At 44.2% G+C, this 14363-nt stretch overlaps 1 pseudogene; it reads right to left on the bottom strand.

Moving 5' to 3' along the window:
• Nucleotides 1-233: 233 nt before the first annotated feature.
• Nucleotides 234-5437, bottom strand: LOC125261747 (annotated as a pseudogene).
• Between the last annotated feature and the right edge of the window lie 8926 nt (nt 5438-14363).

Raw genomic sequence — 14363 nt, 5'->3', positions numbered from 1 at the left:
GTGTTTGAAGTCTATTAAGGGTTCAAAGCGGTTAAGCAGGTCTTTCCCAATGAGGAGAGGATATGTGTTGAGGGGTGAGACGTATACTGGGTGAACAAGGTTCATTGGTCCCACTGTTAGGTGAATTGGGGCCACATGTTTTAGTTGTAGGCCTGTGTGGGAATATGCTTGGAGGTTCAGCTCACACCTTTGAAGTTTGAAGGTTCCGTTAGACCTCTTTGTTCCTGTTTTGGACTTCTTCAAGGAGTTCTGTTGACATTAGGGTGATGTCAGCTCCAGTGTCGAGGAGGGCTTCGACCTTGATGTGTTGTTCGATGATAACGGAGAGGTAAAACTTTCTTGCTATACCTTTCTCAATGAGATCACCTAGGAGTTGGGGGACTGGAGTTTGGGATGAGAGAGGTAGGATGTCAGCATTTATTTCATTTTCTTCGGAAGAGTGGCAGACGACCAAGACAGCACTTTCAGGAACTGGAGTGGTTTCCACAGCAGGTGTTTGTTGGATGCTGCTGTGATCTGACCCATCAGGTGTTGGATCAGTTTCTGACTGTTTTGCAGGATGTTCAGGTGGGACTTCTTGCCCGTTTGAAGTTATGGTGCTTATGGTTCTCTGGGAGAGAGATGAGGTGCTGTTCTCTGGGGTATGTTGAGTCAGGTGGTCGCTGCCATCTCGTCCGACCGCTAGTCAGGATGAATCTGGTTTCCTTTTCTCTTCCCACTTCCGGTCGTCCTCCTTCCGTTGGAAGAACTCTTTCATCATCATTTTCATCAGCTCTTGAGAGTCGAAACAAGGTGAAGTCTTTTGTTCTGGTATAGATTCATTTTGAGCTCTGTCAGCTTGGAATCTTTGTGAGTTTTTTCGTCGATTCCTTGGGCTGGTTGCTCCAGGGTGTGTTTGTCGTTTTCCCTTGGATTCCCATGAGCTTTTTCCTCTGGGGTTTCCAAATGAGCTTGGCTGATTCCAGGTTTTCTCCCAATGACTCTCCTGAGGTCTTGATTGGTTCCATGAATTTTCCCAGTGACGTCCAGGTGAGCGTTGTTGTCCACGTGGTCCATCCCAGCGGTTGTCTCTCTATTTAGGTCGAGTACCAGTGTGGGAGTCCCACTCTCTGTTGGACGAGGATGTATTCCACTCTTTGGGTGTCGGCTTGGCAAGGTCTTGACGCTGGGTGCCCTCTAGGGCCAGCCCTTGACTCTGGGTGTTGAAGTCAAGAACTGTGGTGGTTTTGGTGCCCTTTTCTAAGGCCATCTTCTGTTTACAGTAGGCTTTGTGCGCCAAGTCTCTTAACTGTTGAGCACTCATTGTGCGTGGACAGGCAAGGACGCCGAGATGGTGGCTCATCCCAGGATGGAGGTTTCTCAGGAAGAGACTTTTGAAGTTCAATTCCTCCTCCATGTTCTGTTCGTTGCGAGACCCGAAGTATGCTAGCCTTAGCCGGCTATAGAAGACTTGAGGAGTTTTGTGACGACCTTGTTTTGTTTCCAGGGCAGCCACTAGTCCTCGTTCTGACTCAGGGTCCGCAAACTCTCTGATGAGAGCTTCTCGGAGCAGGTGGTAATCAGTCTTTGTGTGGGCAGGCTGCCGGTCCAGGAAGCTGCGCACTTCAGAGCTGGATGTGGCTCTGAGCAAATAAAGTCTATCTTTGTCAGTGACATTGGGTCTCATTTCCAGATGGAAGTCAATATCTTGCAGATAACTCTGAACATTTGGACTACCTGGCACATTTGGAGTGAATTTGCCAATGTTTCTAGCGAGCTTGTCAAGGTCTCTGAGGTCCAAGCCATGAGATGATCTGTGGCTGGCTGGAGCACGTTCTTTTAGCTTAGCAGGGAGGTAGGATTCTTCGGAGGGAACAGGTGACTGTTTTGGCACTGCCCCCTTTTGATCATGTGCCAGTCCAGGAACAGGGGAGCCGGTCCTGCTTGGCAAAGGTGAAGTCGGTGTCCGACGTGTTCTTGACGGCTCACAGCGCAATTCATATGCATGCTTGAGTTCCTCTTTAATACTGTCAGACTCTTCTTTGATGTAGTCAAGCTGTTGTTTTAGGCGGCTGACCTCATTTCTTGACTCATTCAGGTGAGTTTCGAGAGCTTTAATTCGGCTGTTCTTGTCTCTGAAGTCAGCCTTTGCTTTTTCCAGTAGCTGTTCTGCGTACTGTAGCTTGTCGGAGAGATCAGCGTAGTCTGCTCTGCCTCGTTCCATTTCTTGCGTAGTAGCTGCTAGGGTCTCTTTTAGCCTGTTGATCTCCTCTTCGGCGCCTTGTTCCACTTCATCAGGCCCTTCTCGTCGTTCCTGAGCCTCCAGCTCCAGCTGTTCGATGCGTCGTTGTGCATGTGTCAGCTCCTGCTGGCGATGGGCGGCTTGCCTGTCGCTCAGTTTGAGGGTGGCGATGAGTGTGTGGCTTAAGGAGCCGGTGATCTTGGCTAGTTCTTTGTGACTGTAGCTCTGGCTTGGGTCCTGTTTCATGAGGCTTGCTATGTTGTCATCCAGCTGGTCCTGCGTCTGATGCTTTAGTGTTTCAGCGGCCTTAGGTAGGAGGCTGTCTGTTACAACACTTAGCCAGGTCTCCAGATCCTTCCAGTGTCCAGCAGGGTCTGTTGTGCGAGACATGTTTGGCACCGCGAGGGAGATCTAAACCCGAAACTGACACAGACCTTGAAGAAAAGAACAAAACAAAACACAACAAAACAAAACAAAGCAGGGCAAATCAAAGGTGTAAGTGTGCAATGTCAACTGTGAGTTAATGGGAATGAGTAATGAGTGTGTAAATGTGCAGGTAAGACTGGTTCTCGACTGTGGTCCTCTCGTGGATGTGCTTCTAACTCGGAGTCTCTGTGAAAAGAATCAGTAAGCACACACAGATAGCACAGCTAGAGAACAGCAGAAGAAAAGAAGAGCACGAAACAAACAGAATAGCATTTAGAAAAGAGCAGAATAATAATGGGGTGCTTCCAGTTTACCTATAAAATGAAGTTTTGTCTTTAACACTGTTTGCAGAATGAGTTTTGTAAATTTTAGATTTATGAAGAAGAATTTAATTTTAGAAGGATGGTTCTAGACAGGGGTTTTGAAAAGGATTTCAAAGTACCAGGACTGTGATTGTTATTAAAATTCCCTTCGGGGCGAAAGAAAAACAATAACAATGACAGTATTGGTTTCTCAGCTTAGTAGGATTGACAACCATGCACCACTTAAAGCGTTTCTCGACGCGTGCTCAGGGTTTATGGACGCCTACCAGTCTCCTTGTCGACCTGCTCGAGCCTAGGCTGGGTAGGATAACAGAATGAGGAGGGAAGGTAAAGTGAGTGTCATACTATTTTAAAAGAAGTGTTCCGTTTCCCAAATATTTGTTAAATATTTCTAAAACACTCTGCTTTTATGACTTTCACAGGTACAAATCCAAAAACCAGCAGCAGTAGTCAAACCAGAAGAGGACAGCTGAGAGAGAGAGAGAGAGAGAGAGAGAGAAGAAGAAAGAGAGTGAAGAAGAAAGAGAGTGAAGTTTTGCTCCCAAAATTTGGAAAAATTACAGGGTTGCCAGCGTGGGAGTCGCTACACCTAGGGGGTTGGCTTACTGCGCTAGCAGGAGAAGTCAACTGACCCAAGTATTGAGGGAGACCCCAAAATTTTCCTTTAAATAAATGAATTAAATCAAAGAGTGAGGGAGTGAAAGTCTGAGACTAAACTTTATTTTAAATGAAATTTTGAATTCAAATTTGGAAGTTGTGAATTAAAATTGTAATGGGTTCAGCATTAAACATTGAGAGCAATTATAATCAAATTAATTAATCAAGTATCATCTGAATTAGGGAAGCCCAAATCCTAATTAATGACTAATGAAATTAAAATTTCAAAGCCATAATTATTAGTTAATGATTACAATTGACAGATGTTGGTAAGGAACTACCATTAAATTAATCCACAAATATCCCTACTATATGAAATTGATTTACAATTAAAATTGAAATCGAATTAAAATTCCCAATCAAAAATTCATATTCCCAGATGTCATTAAAATCTACAAGAGCAATTATAAATAACAGGAAATGTCCTCAAAAGTAATCAGGATGATTGCTAATTACTAAAACAAAACAGTGTTTAACTGACAAGAGTAAATTTAGGAGAGAGAACTCTCAAACAAATGATATTAAAAACCAGGTTTATTAATTTAACATTTGTTAAGTTCTTTCAAATGGGAGGAGATGAGAAAAGATAAGATGTGTAAGTTAGACAGAGAGGGAGGTGAAAGCACTAGAGTGAATTAAAGTTCAGTAAGAAAGAAGTCATTCCAACATTGCAACATTGCATTCAGACCACAAAATGCTATGCTAGCCACTAGCCCTTTAGCAATGCTACTAGCTTTACATAGACTGTAATGCAACCGTGCTAGATTTAGCTAGCTCAGCTTGTGCTAAGCTTTGTTTACACACAGTTGAATATGGCGCTGGCAGACTGCGCATGCGCACTTAAAGGTTACCCCGGGAAAGGTTTCTTAGGGCTTCCGGGTTACAGCTGTCACTGTCGTGGTGACCGTGACGCACAACAAAAGAGTACGCTTGTTCTATACTCTTTGCACACAGATAACGAACATACAAAATCACATTAATCATTGAACTGACGGCGCAGTTCTCAATGACAATGAACCATTCAGCTTCTCATGTTTCAGAGCTGAACAACACCCACAAGTTAGAGTGAGGCACATTAATCCACAGATTTTTCTGCAATTAATAATAGTAACATTACTGAGATCTCGGCGATCTGAATTATTCGTGTCAGTTTCTGGACACGCAACAACATGCAGGATTTACTGCAACAAATACTTGATCAAGAATTTTTAAAATAATCCCATTCAAATCAGACTCATACACGTAGTGTTTAGAGTATTAATATCTCATCTCACGAATGAGCGGATATAGGCGGCACATTAGGTAGCTACTCTCTAATGTAACCATGCAGGGATTTTAGCTTAGTTGAAATAACATTGGAACACGCAATATTATCCACTATAGCTACAAGGCCTTAAAGGAACCAAAAGCAAGGAACACGCTTACTCTGTCCTGGTGCGCCTTCAGGCGACTTTCCTTTTGTCTTGGCAGACAATCTTAAATTAATTTACTGCAGTTTTAACAACAACAACAAAACGTACAGACAAACAACTCGAGTTCAGATTTCATTCATCCACCGCGCCTTATGTGCAATCATTGTTATGACAATCAAAAGCCTCGTTTCTGTTTCTAATCTATCTTCCGGATCAATAGAAAAGATACAATCACAAAAGTTACTTGTTTTGTGTACAAATTAGATTAAACTGCCCGCATCCTCCACCAAAATGTAAGGACTTAGCCTATTTATTAGCTTAATTTAATTGTTACAGGGAATAAGAACACATTCGCGGAGTTGATATGAGTCATGAAAAGTCCCAAGTTCAGTGCTAACTTAACTCATAACCTGAGGAAAATCACAAAAGCAGAGCTTTGGCTTGATTCTTTAGGTTTAAAGGAGTTTCACCAGTTTCCAGCAAGAGAGAGAGAAGTTTGCTTGTACCTGCGTTTGCTCTGACAGCTGAGGTAATCGGGTTGTTCCGTGACTCGTGTACAGCGGAATCCCGTTCTGGATTGGCTGTCTTTCAGGTGACGTCTTCTCGGGAAAGCCCTGTGGGTTGCGCGGAAGCTTTGAAGGATGTTGCTGGCTGGTGCAACTGTTCTGAGCGTCTGGCTTGAGCGGCTCTCTTCTTGGGTGACTTTGGTCAGATATTTCACGAAGTGTTTTGGAGTCTGGATGTGACGGCTGTTGAATGATCAGCGGCGCGGCTCGTGGTTGAAGTCGGCGACTGTTTGATGGAAAATCAGCCCCGGTCAATCAGTTCTCAATGACCCATGCGACTTTCCCGCCGTGGTCAAAGTAGCGGTGCTTCGGCTACTGGGCTTCAACGACTGTGCTTCAGTCCGACTTCTGACCGACCTTTGACCGATTTCTGACTTATTTCTGACTTCCAGCCCTAGCTTGTTTGGACAGCATAGTTTTAAAGGAGCGATCCTCCAATGAGACGTTGCTACGGAGATTAGACACGCCTCGTCTATTGTCTATTGATCACATTGCGTGATATCTGTGGAACATTCTCCTGTTTTATTAACAACTTTATAACGTTTCTTAATATCTTCCTGATACTGAATTTCAATGTTTCCTTCACACAGAATTACAGAGAATTATAAATTCTGCATTTTGAACTCAAACATGACACACTTCTTACACACATATTACTAGACTGACCCAATTAAAATAATGATTACAAGAGAAAGAAAATGCATACAGGAATACAAACATATACTGCATTGACTCCAACATGTTAGTAATCACATCATAGCAAGTGTTATTCTGGATATAGTTAATACTTTAAATGATTGTCCCTTTTGAGATTCAAGATTGAGTCCTTAAGCATAGAGTTTAAACTTTGACCGGAGTCACGAGTGACCGGGTCAAAAAGGGATTCCTAATCAGGGTAGGTCTGTGAGGATCCTGGTGCATTTAGGTCCGTTAATTAATGTTTCCTGTTCCATCCGATAATACAAGAGGGTTTTGTGAGAGAATCAATAGATTTAATGTGATCAGATCCACGTGATGGGTTCTGATTAGTTTATTGCTGATGAGCTAAGAAGTCCTTTAGACAGAGTCCTTTGTTAAAAGAAGTCACGTCATCACTTCTGTTAAGGCTAGGTGTTTCCTGTCAGGAAATGGATCTTTTGGACCAAATGAAGCTTTGTTCAATCATGTTGTTCATTGATAAAGTCATTGGTAAGTTCTGTCGAGCGAGGCCCTACATGTATTTCAAGCGTATGCATGTTTCCTAGTGTTTAGACTTAGTTTAAATTAGTGTATTTGTGCTAGTGTTTATTTTAATGATGGAATTTTGCCTGTAAACCATAACTCCTTCTACATGCTTTTCTTATATATCAAGTTTAGATTCATTTTAAAGCTATTTCCACGTCTCATTCATCTATGTATGTCACATAGCTGACAAATGCATTTTTCTATGTGTTTAATGATACTGTGAAGAAAGTACTCCATCTCGAAATCCGATCTGATAGTCATAAATTCAGCTAGGAGACAAGACAAAGAAAGAGCTTGCCTGCCAACTTTGCACCAATGTCACTGGCTATTCCACCTCAAGGAGGTGTGTCGGCTTATCTGTCATAAAAGAGGAACACCAGGATTCTCCGGTGTGTTCTCCCGACTGCCCTGAATCATCCATCGCCCACTCACGCACGTCTCTCCCGGACGTCACGGCGACGCGCTTCCATCGCGCTCATCTATCGGGACCACCATCTCTTCGGAGAAACTAACTTTCACGGCCTCAGTTCAAACCCTCCCGCGGAAACGGAAGAAGCCAATGAACTGCAGCAGCACTGAACTGAAACCAGCAAGCAAACTGACGCAAGTACCGTTTCTGAATCTTAGATCATGAAACTGATTTCTGTGCTGGCTTTCAAGGACTGTTAGGTTTTGCTACTTGCCTTCTCTCTTTTCTACTTTCACTCTTGTATATATGTGTATATCCTAATGTATAGCCGTATAACCTCTGTAGTCGTAGTTTGCATATATTAAACACATTATTCATGCTCGATTGTTCTTTTTGCTCATTTCAACCAAAACCAGATCACTTTAACGTTCTTCGACCGCTTTAGGCTTTGATGCTATAATAGGAATTGTTCTCGTGGCCAGAGAACAACCCCGCTTATAACATTCTAGGAGGATCTAGGTTTGCTGGACGAACGTAGTTTCTCTAAATAATTATTAAACAAGAACTAATCATATATGTGATTGATTATAATTTGTTGTAATTAATTCACAATATATATTTAATTCCCCCTTGGGTTGATATATGCGTCATAATTGATCATAAAGCTTTATGATTTATTATAATTCATTTAACCCTCTACTGCACACATGTTGATGGCACATGAAAAAAAAAATATTCCACATCATTTTTTGGTTCATTTGGGAACATTTTATCGATTAAAAAAAAAAATTCTCCCCACCCTCCCCCAACCCCAAAATATTTTTTCGTTGCCCTGTTGTGCGACAATGGTACAGAGTCATAGAGAAAATTATCATCAAAATCAATTAAAAAAAAAAAAAAATTAAAGAAATCATTAAGTAAAAAGGGAAAACACTTGAAAGACATTGATATAATGAATTTGATACATGCATAGGTCTGTATTGTGTAGTGTGCTATGCAATATAATGTACTTCATGTGATAAGATTTCACTCCGTACGAAACTTCAAAAAGCAGTTCTTCTCTGCTGTGACATAGTGGTGTATGTTACAATTTTTGCACATCACTTTGGGTATTCCTGCACACCCAGGAACCCTGCATCTTCCCTTCTTATAATACATTGGGGCCAATGAGAGGTACTGTCTAAAACCTCCTTGAAAAGTACCCCTTATCGCACAATGTTGCCCTGAGGCAACGAAAAGAAAAACTGAATTTCTGAACATGCAAAATAAAAAAAATTTCATAAAACCTGACAAAAGGCTTCTCTACACCTTCATACATGCACACATATTTTTTATGTACAGTTCATGTCGTTTTAAATAAGATTACTAAAGCAAATAATATTGCCTTCTTCTCACACCATGTGCTCCTGTGACCATGTGTTAGAACAGGACGTCCCACCTTTAAATGGTGCTTGATATTGACTCCAACACCTTACTGGACTGTTAAATGGGTACTTTCTCGACCTTTCTAATTGATTGTAATCATTTAAAGAAAAATGTAGTAAACATAGGGCTTAAGAAAACTTTCCGTTGCCTGAGGGCAATGCTGTGCTGTAGAGGGATATAATATAACCCATAAATTGATTAATAACTGTACAACCGCTACATATATATTTTTGGTGGAGTAATGCGGGCAACGTTTTAAACTTGGTTTTTGGTAAACGAGCAATGTAGAATAATTTGCGTGTGATTTTAATGTGTATGCGCGCTTTATTCAGTGAGACAAGACACATGCGTCCTCACTTTGAAGATACAAGCTGCTTTGTGTCTAAAAACACGGTAGTAAATTGTTGAACATGAAATAAAACTGCAGTCCATTAATATTCAGACTCGTATGCAAGAGGGCGACAATCTTTTGCAATACAGTGGTAATATTAATTTCCGCTTGAATAAATTAATTGAATCATATTCAGCGTGTTTAGAGAGTGTGTGGCGAGATTCCTGGCGAGGCCTTTTATTATTTGCCGCTATTAAATCTTAATTACTTGTGTCGTCCAATAATTCACAATAGCAGGCTCGCTCCCGGGTGACGTCATCGGCGTAGCTAACCAATCACATCCCCCCTTTACAAATCTAATTGGAGAGCAGTTCATCTGCTTTAACGATTGATGTGTAAAATTTTGGAGCCCTTCATGCCCTGATCCAGCGTGAACCATAACAGCGGCGAAGCTGTTATATATTTTATATAAGTTACATATTCGTGTTGTGTTTAAATTTTTAATTTAAATTAAGTTTCCCTTCCAACAAGAGAATTCACCTTCTGAGAGTGCTCCCCCTGGTGGACACTCCCAGATAAGTCAATTCCCTTTTCCTCTCCTTCTGTTTCCTGTTGTCACAGATTTACTCTATTCTATTCTATTCTATTTTTATTTTATTCTACTCTACTCTATTTGGTTTAACTTATTCCCTTTTTGTTCTTCTCCGTCTATTTCTCTTGAGTTTTTTTTTATTTACTTTGGAAATTCTTTCCTTTGTATTACTTAATGCTTTATTGTATTCACTCTTAGTCTTGTGTCCTGTTTGTTATTGACTGGCAATAACATTCATGCACACACCCAAGCCTCCCTTATTGCATACACTTATTTTAAAATTAATTGAACAACATTTAATTTATTAATCCGAGCCATCGCCCACAACCTCAAGCTCCAGGCGGAGGATGCCCGGAGGAATCAGGCCCAGACTCAACATCAGCGACTCGTCGAGATCCAGGACCAGCGTTGGACAGCGGATGAATCCAAACCCGAACTACAGGAGGAACTGCAAAGACTTCAAAAAGCCCTTGCAGAGCTCCACCTGGAGGTGGAGCGTAGAGAACTGTTGGAAAAGGTATCCAGAAAAGAACTGACTGGAAAACTCCAACACAGCGAAGCTCTCCTAGCCAAAGCAGAGACTGAGCTGAAAGACAGACACACCAAAGCCAGGGCCTGTGAAAATCATCTTAAACAGGCCCAGAAAGGAGTTATGGCTCCGAAACAACAAAGAGACTATGTAAATGAACTTGAAACTGGTTACAGAGAACTGAAAAGTGGCCTGGGAGGGGAAACACACATCACCGAGTTTCCCCTAACCAGTCAAGAAGCCCTAATTCCAAATGGGGTTAAAAGCCCACGGCCCGAAACGCCCAGCAGCCAACAACCTTTGCCAGCAGCTGTCAAATCCAACTGCCAGCAACCACGACAGGCTTTTACCCAAAAGCTTTCTGACCCTGCATCAGATCAAGGGCTCCCTGCTGCCGTGGACCTCAAACGGGGCAGACTGAAAAACTCATACACTTACTACAGCCGAATGCAAAGAGTGTACTACGGAGCACGCAACCAGCCAGCAATGGAGGAAGATTTCATCTTCAAAACTCTGTTTCTTCGAGAACTGCACCCTGCGGTGAGTGATCATCTGGCAGCCTTGGCCTGCTCACGCAGCCTGTCTACTCAGCAGCTATGAGACTTGGTCGACGAAGCTCATGCCAAGCAGAGGACTGCTCCTGAAAAGACTGTAGAAAATCCAACCAGTTACCCAGGCTCCGATCACAGCCCAGAAACCTGTCCTTTGAAAGACTGAGAAATAAAGCTGAAAGACAAAGTCGGACTCTCAAGTCACAAAGATGTGAGCTGAATGTGCAGTCGCACAGTCAAACTGAAGTCTACCTTGAACACATAGCTCCCCTGCACCACACCATTGGTCGAGTGAACCTGATACCTCCTTTGTGCGTAGCACAAATGGACACGCTTTCCTGTTTCATCCACAAAGACCTGCTAGACTCCTTTGAGCCCTTATTGAACTCCAGACAGCTGAAAATCTGGGCTCAAGTGTGTGAACTTCTGCCTTTCCAGTCACCCCGACCACCTGAACCAGACGGTCAGGTCACAGAGGTCACGGGAAATCTCACAGCTAGCTGCGGAAACCCCGTCTCAGAGCAAAGTTCAAGTTCGTTGCCCTGCACACTTCAACTCACCATAGACTTTAACTCCTTCTGCTCCAAGATCATGACAGACTCACAGCTGAATGATGTAGCTACAACAGACATTATTCACACACTGTGGGCAGACAACTCAGTCTTCAGCCATACGCTAAGTGCTCTCATTGAAGGAACACCGGACCTCCCATTTGTCAACCTGCATACACGCTTCCCATTGGACTTTCATCTGCCAACCATGATGACTGCCAAGGACATCTGCGTTTTGAACTTGAAGTGGAACAACCGGCATTTAACCCATCACTTCCTGGTCCTTCCAGACCTCCTGATGCACACTAAAGTTCATATGGACACTGCTAATGAGTTGGTGTGGGCCCCAATGACTGTACAGCTCCCTGTTGTTCCTGTCAACACTGCCAACTTCCTGTCAGCCCAGACCATCCAAGAGGTCTGCATCCTGATCCACATACAGGAAACGGTAGTACCACCTTACACCAAAGGGGGTGCTGTTTGGCTCCACATACAATGTGGTCAAACCCTAAACCACACGCTGGGCTCCCTCAAACTTTCACCTGAAGGCGCGGAATGTGAACTCTCTCTAAAAGCCACACCTCTCACTGAAGTGTCATCCTGTGTAGTTCACAGTTGGCTCAACGACTGCAGGGCTATAGACATCAGCAATCCCAAAGCCTATCAGCTGAGATGGATATTGAACCACAACTTCCATGACTTTGAACTCAGTCATCGGCTCAATACCAGATGCAAGGGTCCCAGAAGGAAGCTTAGACAACACAAGTTTCACAGCATCCTTCAAGAGCATCTCCATCACTTCCGTCAAACTGGTACCCACAGAACAGGTGCGCAGAACGGAGCTGATGGAGGACCAACATCTTGTAGTACCCATAGTCTCTAACCAGCCTGCCTGTGAAACTCAAAAAAGCGCTGCACCTCTGACAGCCAACGTGACAGCTAACACCACAATGGAGGAGCCATTCCCAAGGTTTGAGTCTAAAGGCCAAAAGATTCAGAAAGATGCAAATGCTCTAAATAATGATGCAGACTGTCAAAAACTCTGACGGGGCTTGAACAAATTCAAAGTGACATTTGCCAAAGACTTTTTAGACTGTGGTCTCACTAAACTTCACACGGTACATAGTGCAACACACCCAAATGCTCCTCCCACCTTCGTCAGGCAGTACAAAAGTCACATCACCTCACATGAACCAGTGCAGGAAACTATTTGTTTCATGGAAGAAAAAGGTGTTAGCTACCCATGCAACAGCACCTATTCCACCCCCATCTGGTCCGTTGTCAGAACAGACGGCAAGTGGCGACCCACCATCAACTTCAGGAAGTTGAACCAGCAAATGCCCCTGTCACGACATGCCGGATCTCACAAGTCTGCACGGAGCAGAGATTCAGCTGCCTGCCAAAACTGCTATAACAGCACACCAGCGTTGACACTCGAGATAAAGGTACCCCAACAACAGCAACCAACCTGTCACAGGTAGCTCAAAGAGAATGCGTGCCAAGGAATGCCCACGGCCTACGTCGAGGGACGTTTCTACATCCATGAGGGCATCCTACAGGCAAGTGCAGGGGTACGATGGTTAAGCAACCAACCCTGCCAACCACAGAACAGCAGGTGGAGTGCCCAGTCATGTCAGTATGGTGAAGCAGCAGCTACCCTCATAACCCTTCAAGTCTCCTCTGTCCATAACATCAGAGAACTCATGTGCACAGACTCACACTATGCCAGACATGGCTTCACATGCCATCTTCTGAGCTGGAAACAAACTGGTTTCAAGACTGAATGCAACAAGCAGGTGAAACATCAACACATGGTCCAAACACGTGATGACATCACCCAAACACACGGCACGATCGCTTATGGAGAAAAGGTGAAAAGACATTCAAAGCAACCAGGGCGTGGCAAAGGCGCAAACAACCAAACTACTGCCCGTGCCAAGACTGGCACACCACATGGCAACCTACGGGTACCCCCACCCCAGTCACCCACCCTTAGTGTGGCAACAACAACCCGCAGCCAGCGGACTGTTCCTGCAACATTTCCCGCCTTACTGCCACTGCCACTGACAACCAAACTTTCCAACACTTCCATTCGAAATGTTTTGTACCACCACTCATACCCCTCCAACCTCCCGTTCACGGCATCTGGTCCCACGGCGGCCCCTAGCCACAAACGACTGCATGAGACCGACCACATGCTGCGTGTGGGAGTGAACTTTCTAAAGTATGCCCCTGATGTCCTCACAGCGCCAAAGCTTGCACTGCCACAGGGCCAAAAGGGGGGTGAACTAATATACACCCACGACACACCATTTGCTGTCAAGTCCAAACTGCAAATGCAAATCACAGAACTCCACTGCAACGCAGAGGAGTCACGTTTCCATGGTCAGTCAACCAGGAAGACTGGACTGTAGAACGGCCTCTGATGCTCATGGCCATCACAGACAGTTTCCTGCTGATCCAAATGGTGAACTCAATGAAGCAACTGTTTACAGTCCTCCAGAATGACTTTGCCCAAAATCAGCTGATTATAGCTCTGATAACAGACCTGCTGCGAGAAGTTAGCTTCTCTATGGAGAGCGTGGCTATGAATAGGATTCCTCAGTATCCTGTACAAACTGTGCTGGACGTTGCTACTGACAGACCCACCAAGACTGTTCCAGCCCACCTCACTGACTCTCTGGGTGTTGCCACCCTACCGCGTGCCAACCCCGAGCAGAATGGGGTGGCTGTCCTTCTCAATCCACCCATCGGTGAACCAGATAACATCTACAAACCCAAAGACAAGGTCAATGTCAGATGGTGGCAAGGTAACCCTCACACCAAGATACACACCTCAGATGTGGTAGTCTACCACTACAGCAACCCACAGCTGTACCTGGCTCCCCAGTTGAGCAGGTGCATTTTTACCAAAGACATTCACTACCTCGGCTCTAACAAGCCTTCCCTCAGAAACCACACTGAAGGAATGGGCCGGTTGCAGCCCATGACCAGCGACACACGCTGCCCTGCCGAGGCCAAGCTTCTCACCCAAGTCATCGGAACACAAGCCGAGATTGTGGGTGATCGACTGCTCGTCCACACCCCCACTCATGCTGCCACCCTAACCTACAATCAGCACAACACTGCCACTCGTGTCAACCTGC

This window comes from Megalobrama amblycephala, unplaced genomic scaffold, assembly GCF_018812025.1.
Source record: "Megalobrama amblycephala isolate DHTTF-2021 unplaced genomic scaffold, ASM1881202v1 scaffold478, whole genome shotgun sequence".
Taxonomy (NCBI): Eukaryota; Metazoa; Chordata; class Actinopteri; order Cypriniformes; family Xenocyprididae; genus Megalobrama; species Megalobrama amblycephala.
This window is presented reverse-complemented; position numbering and strand designations above follow the sequence as displayed.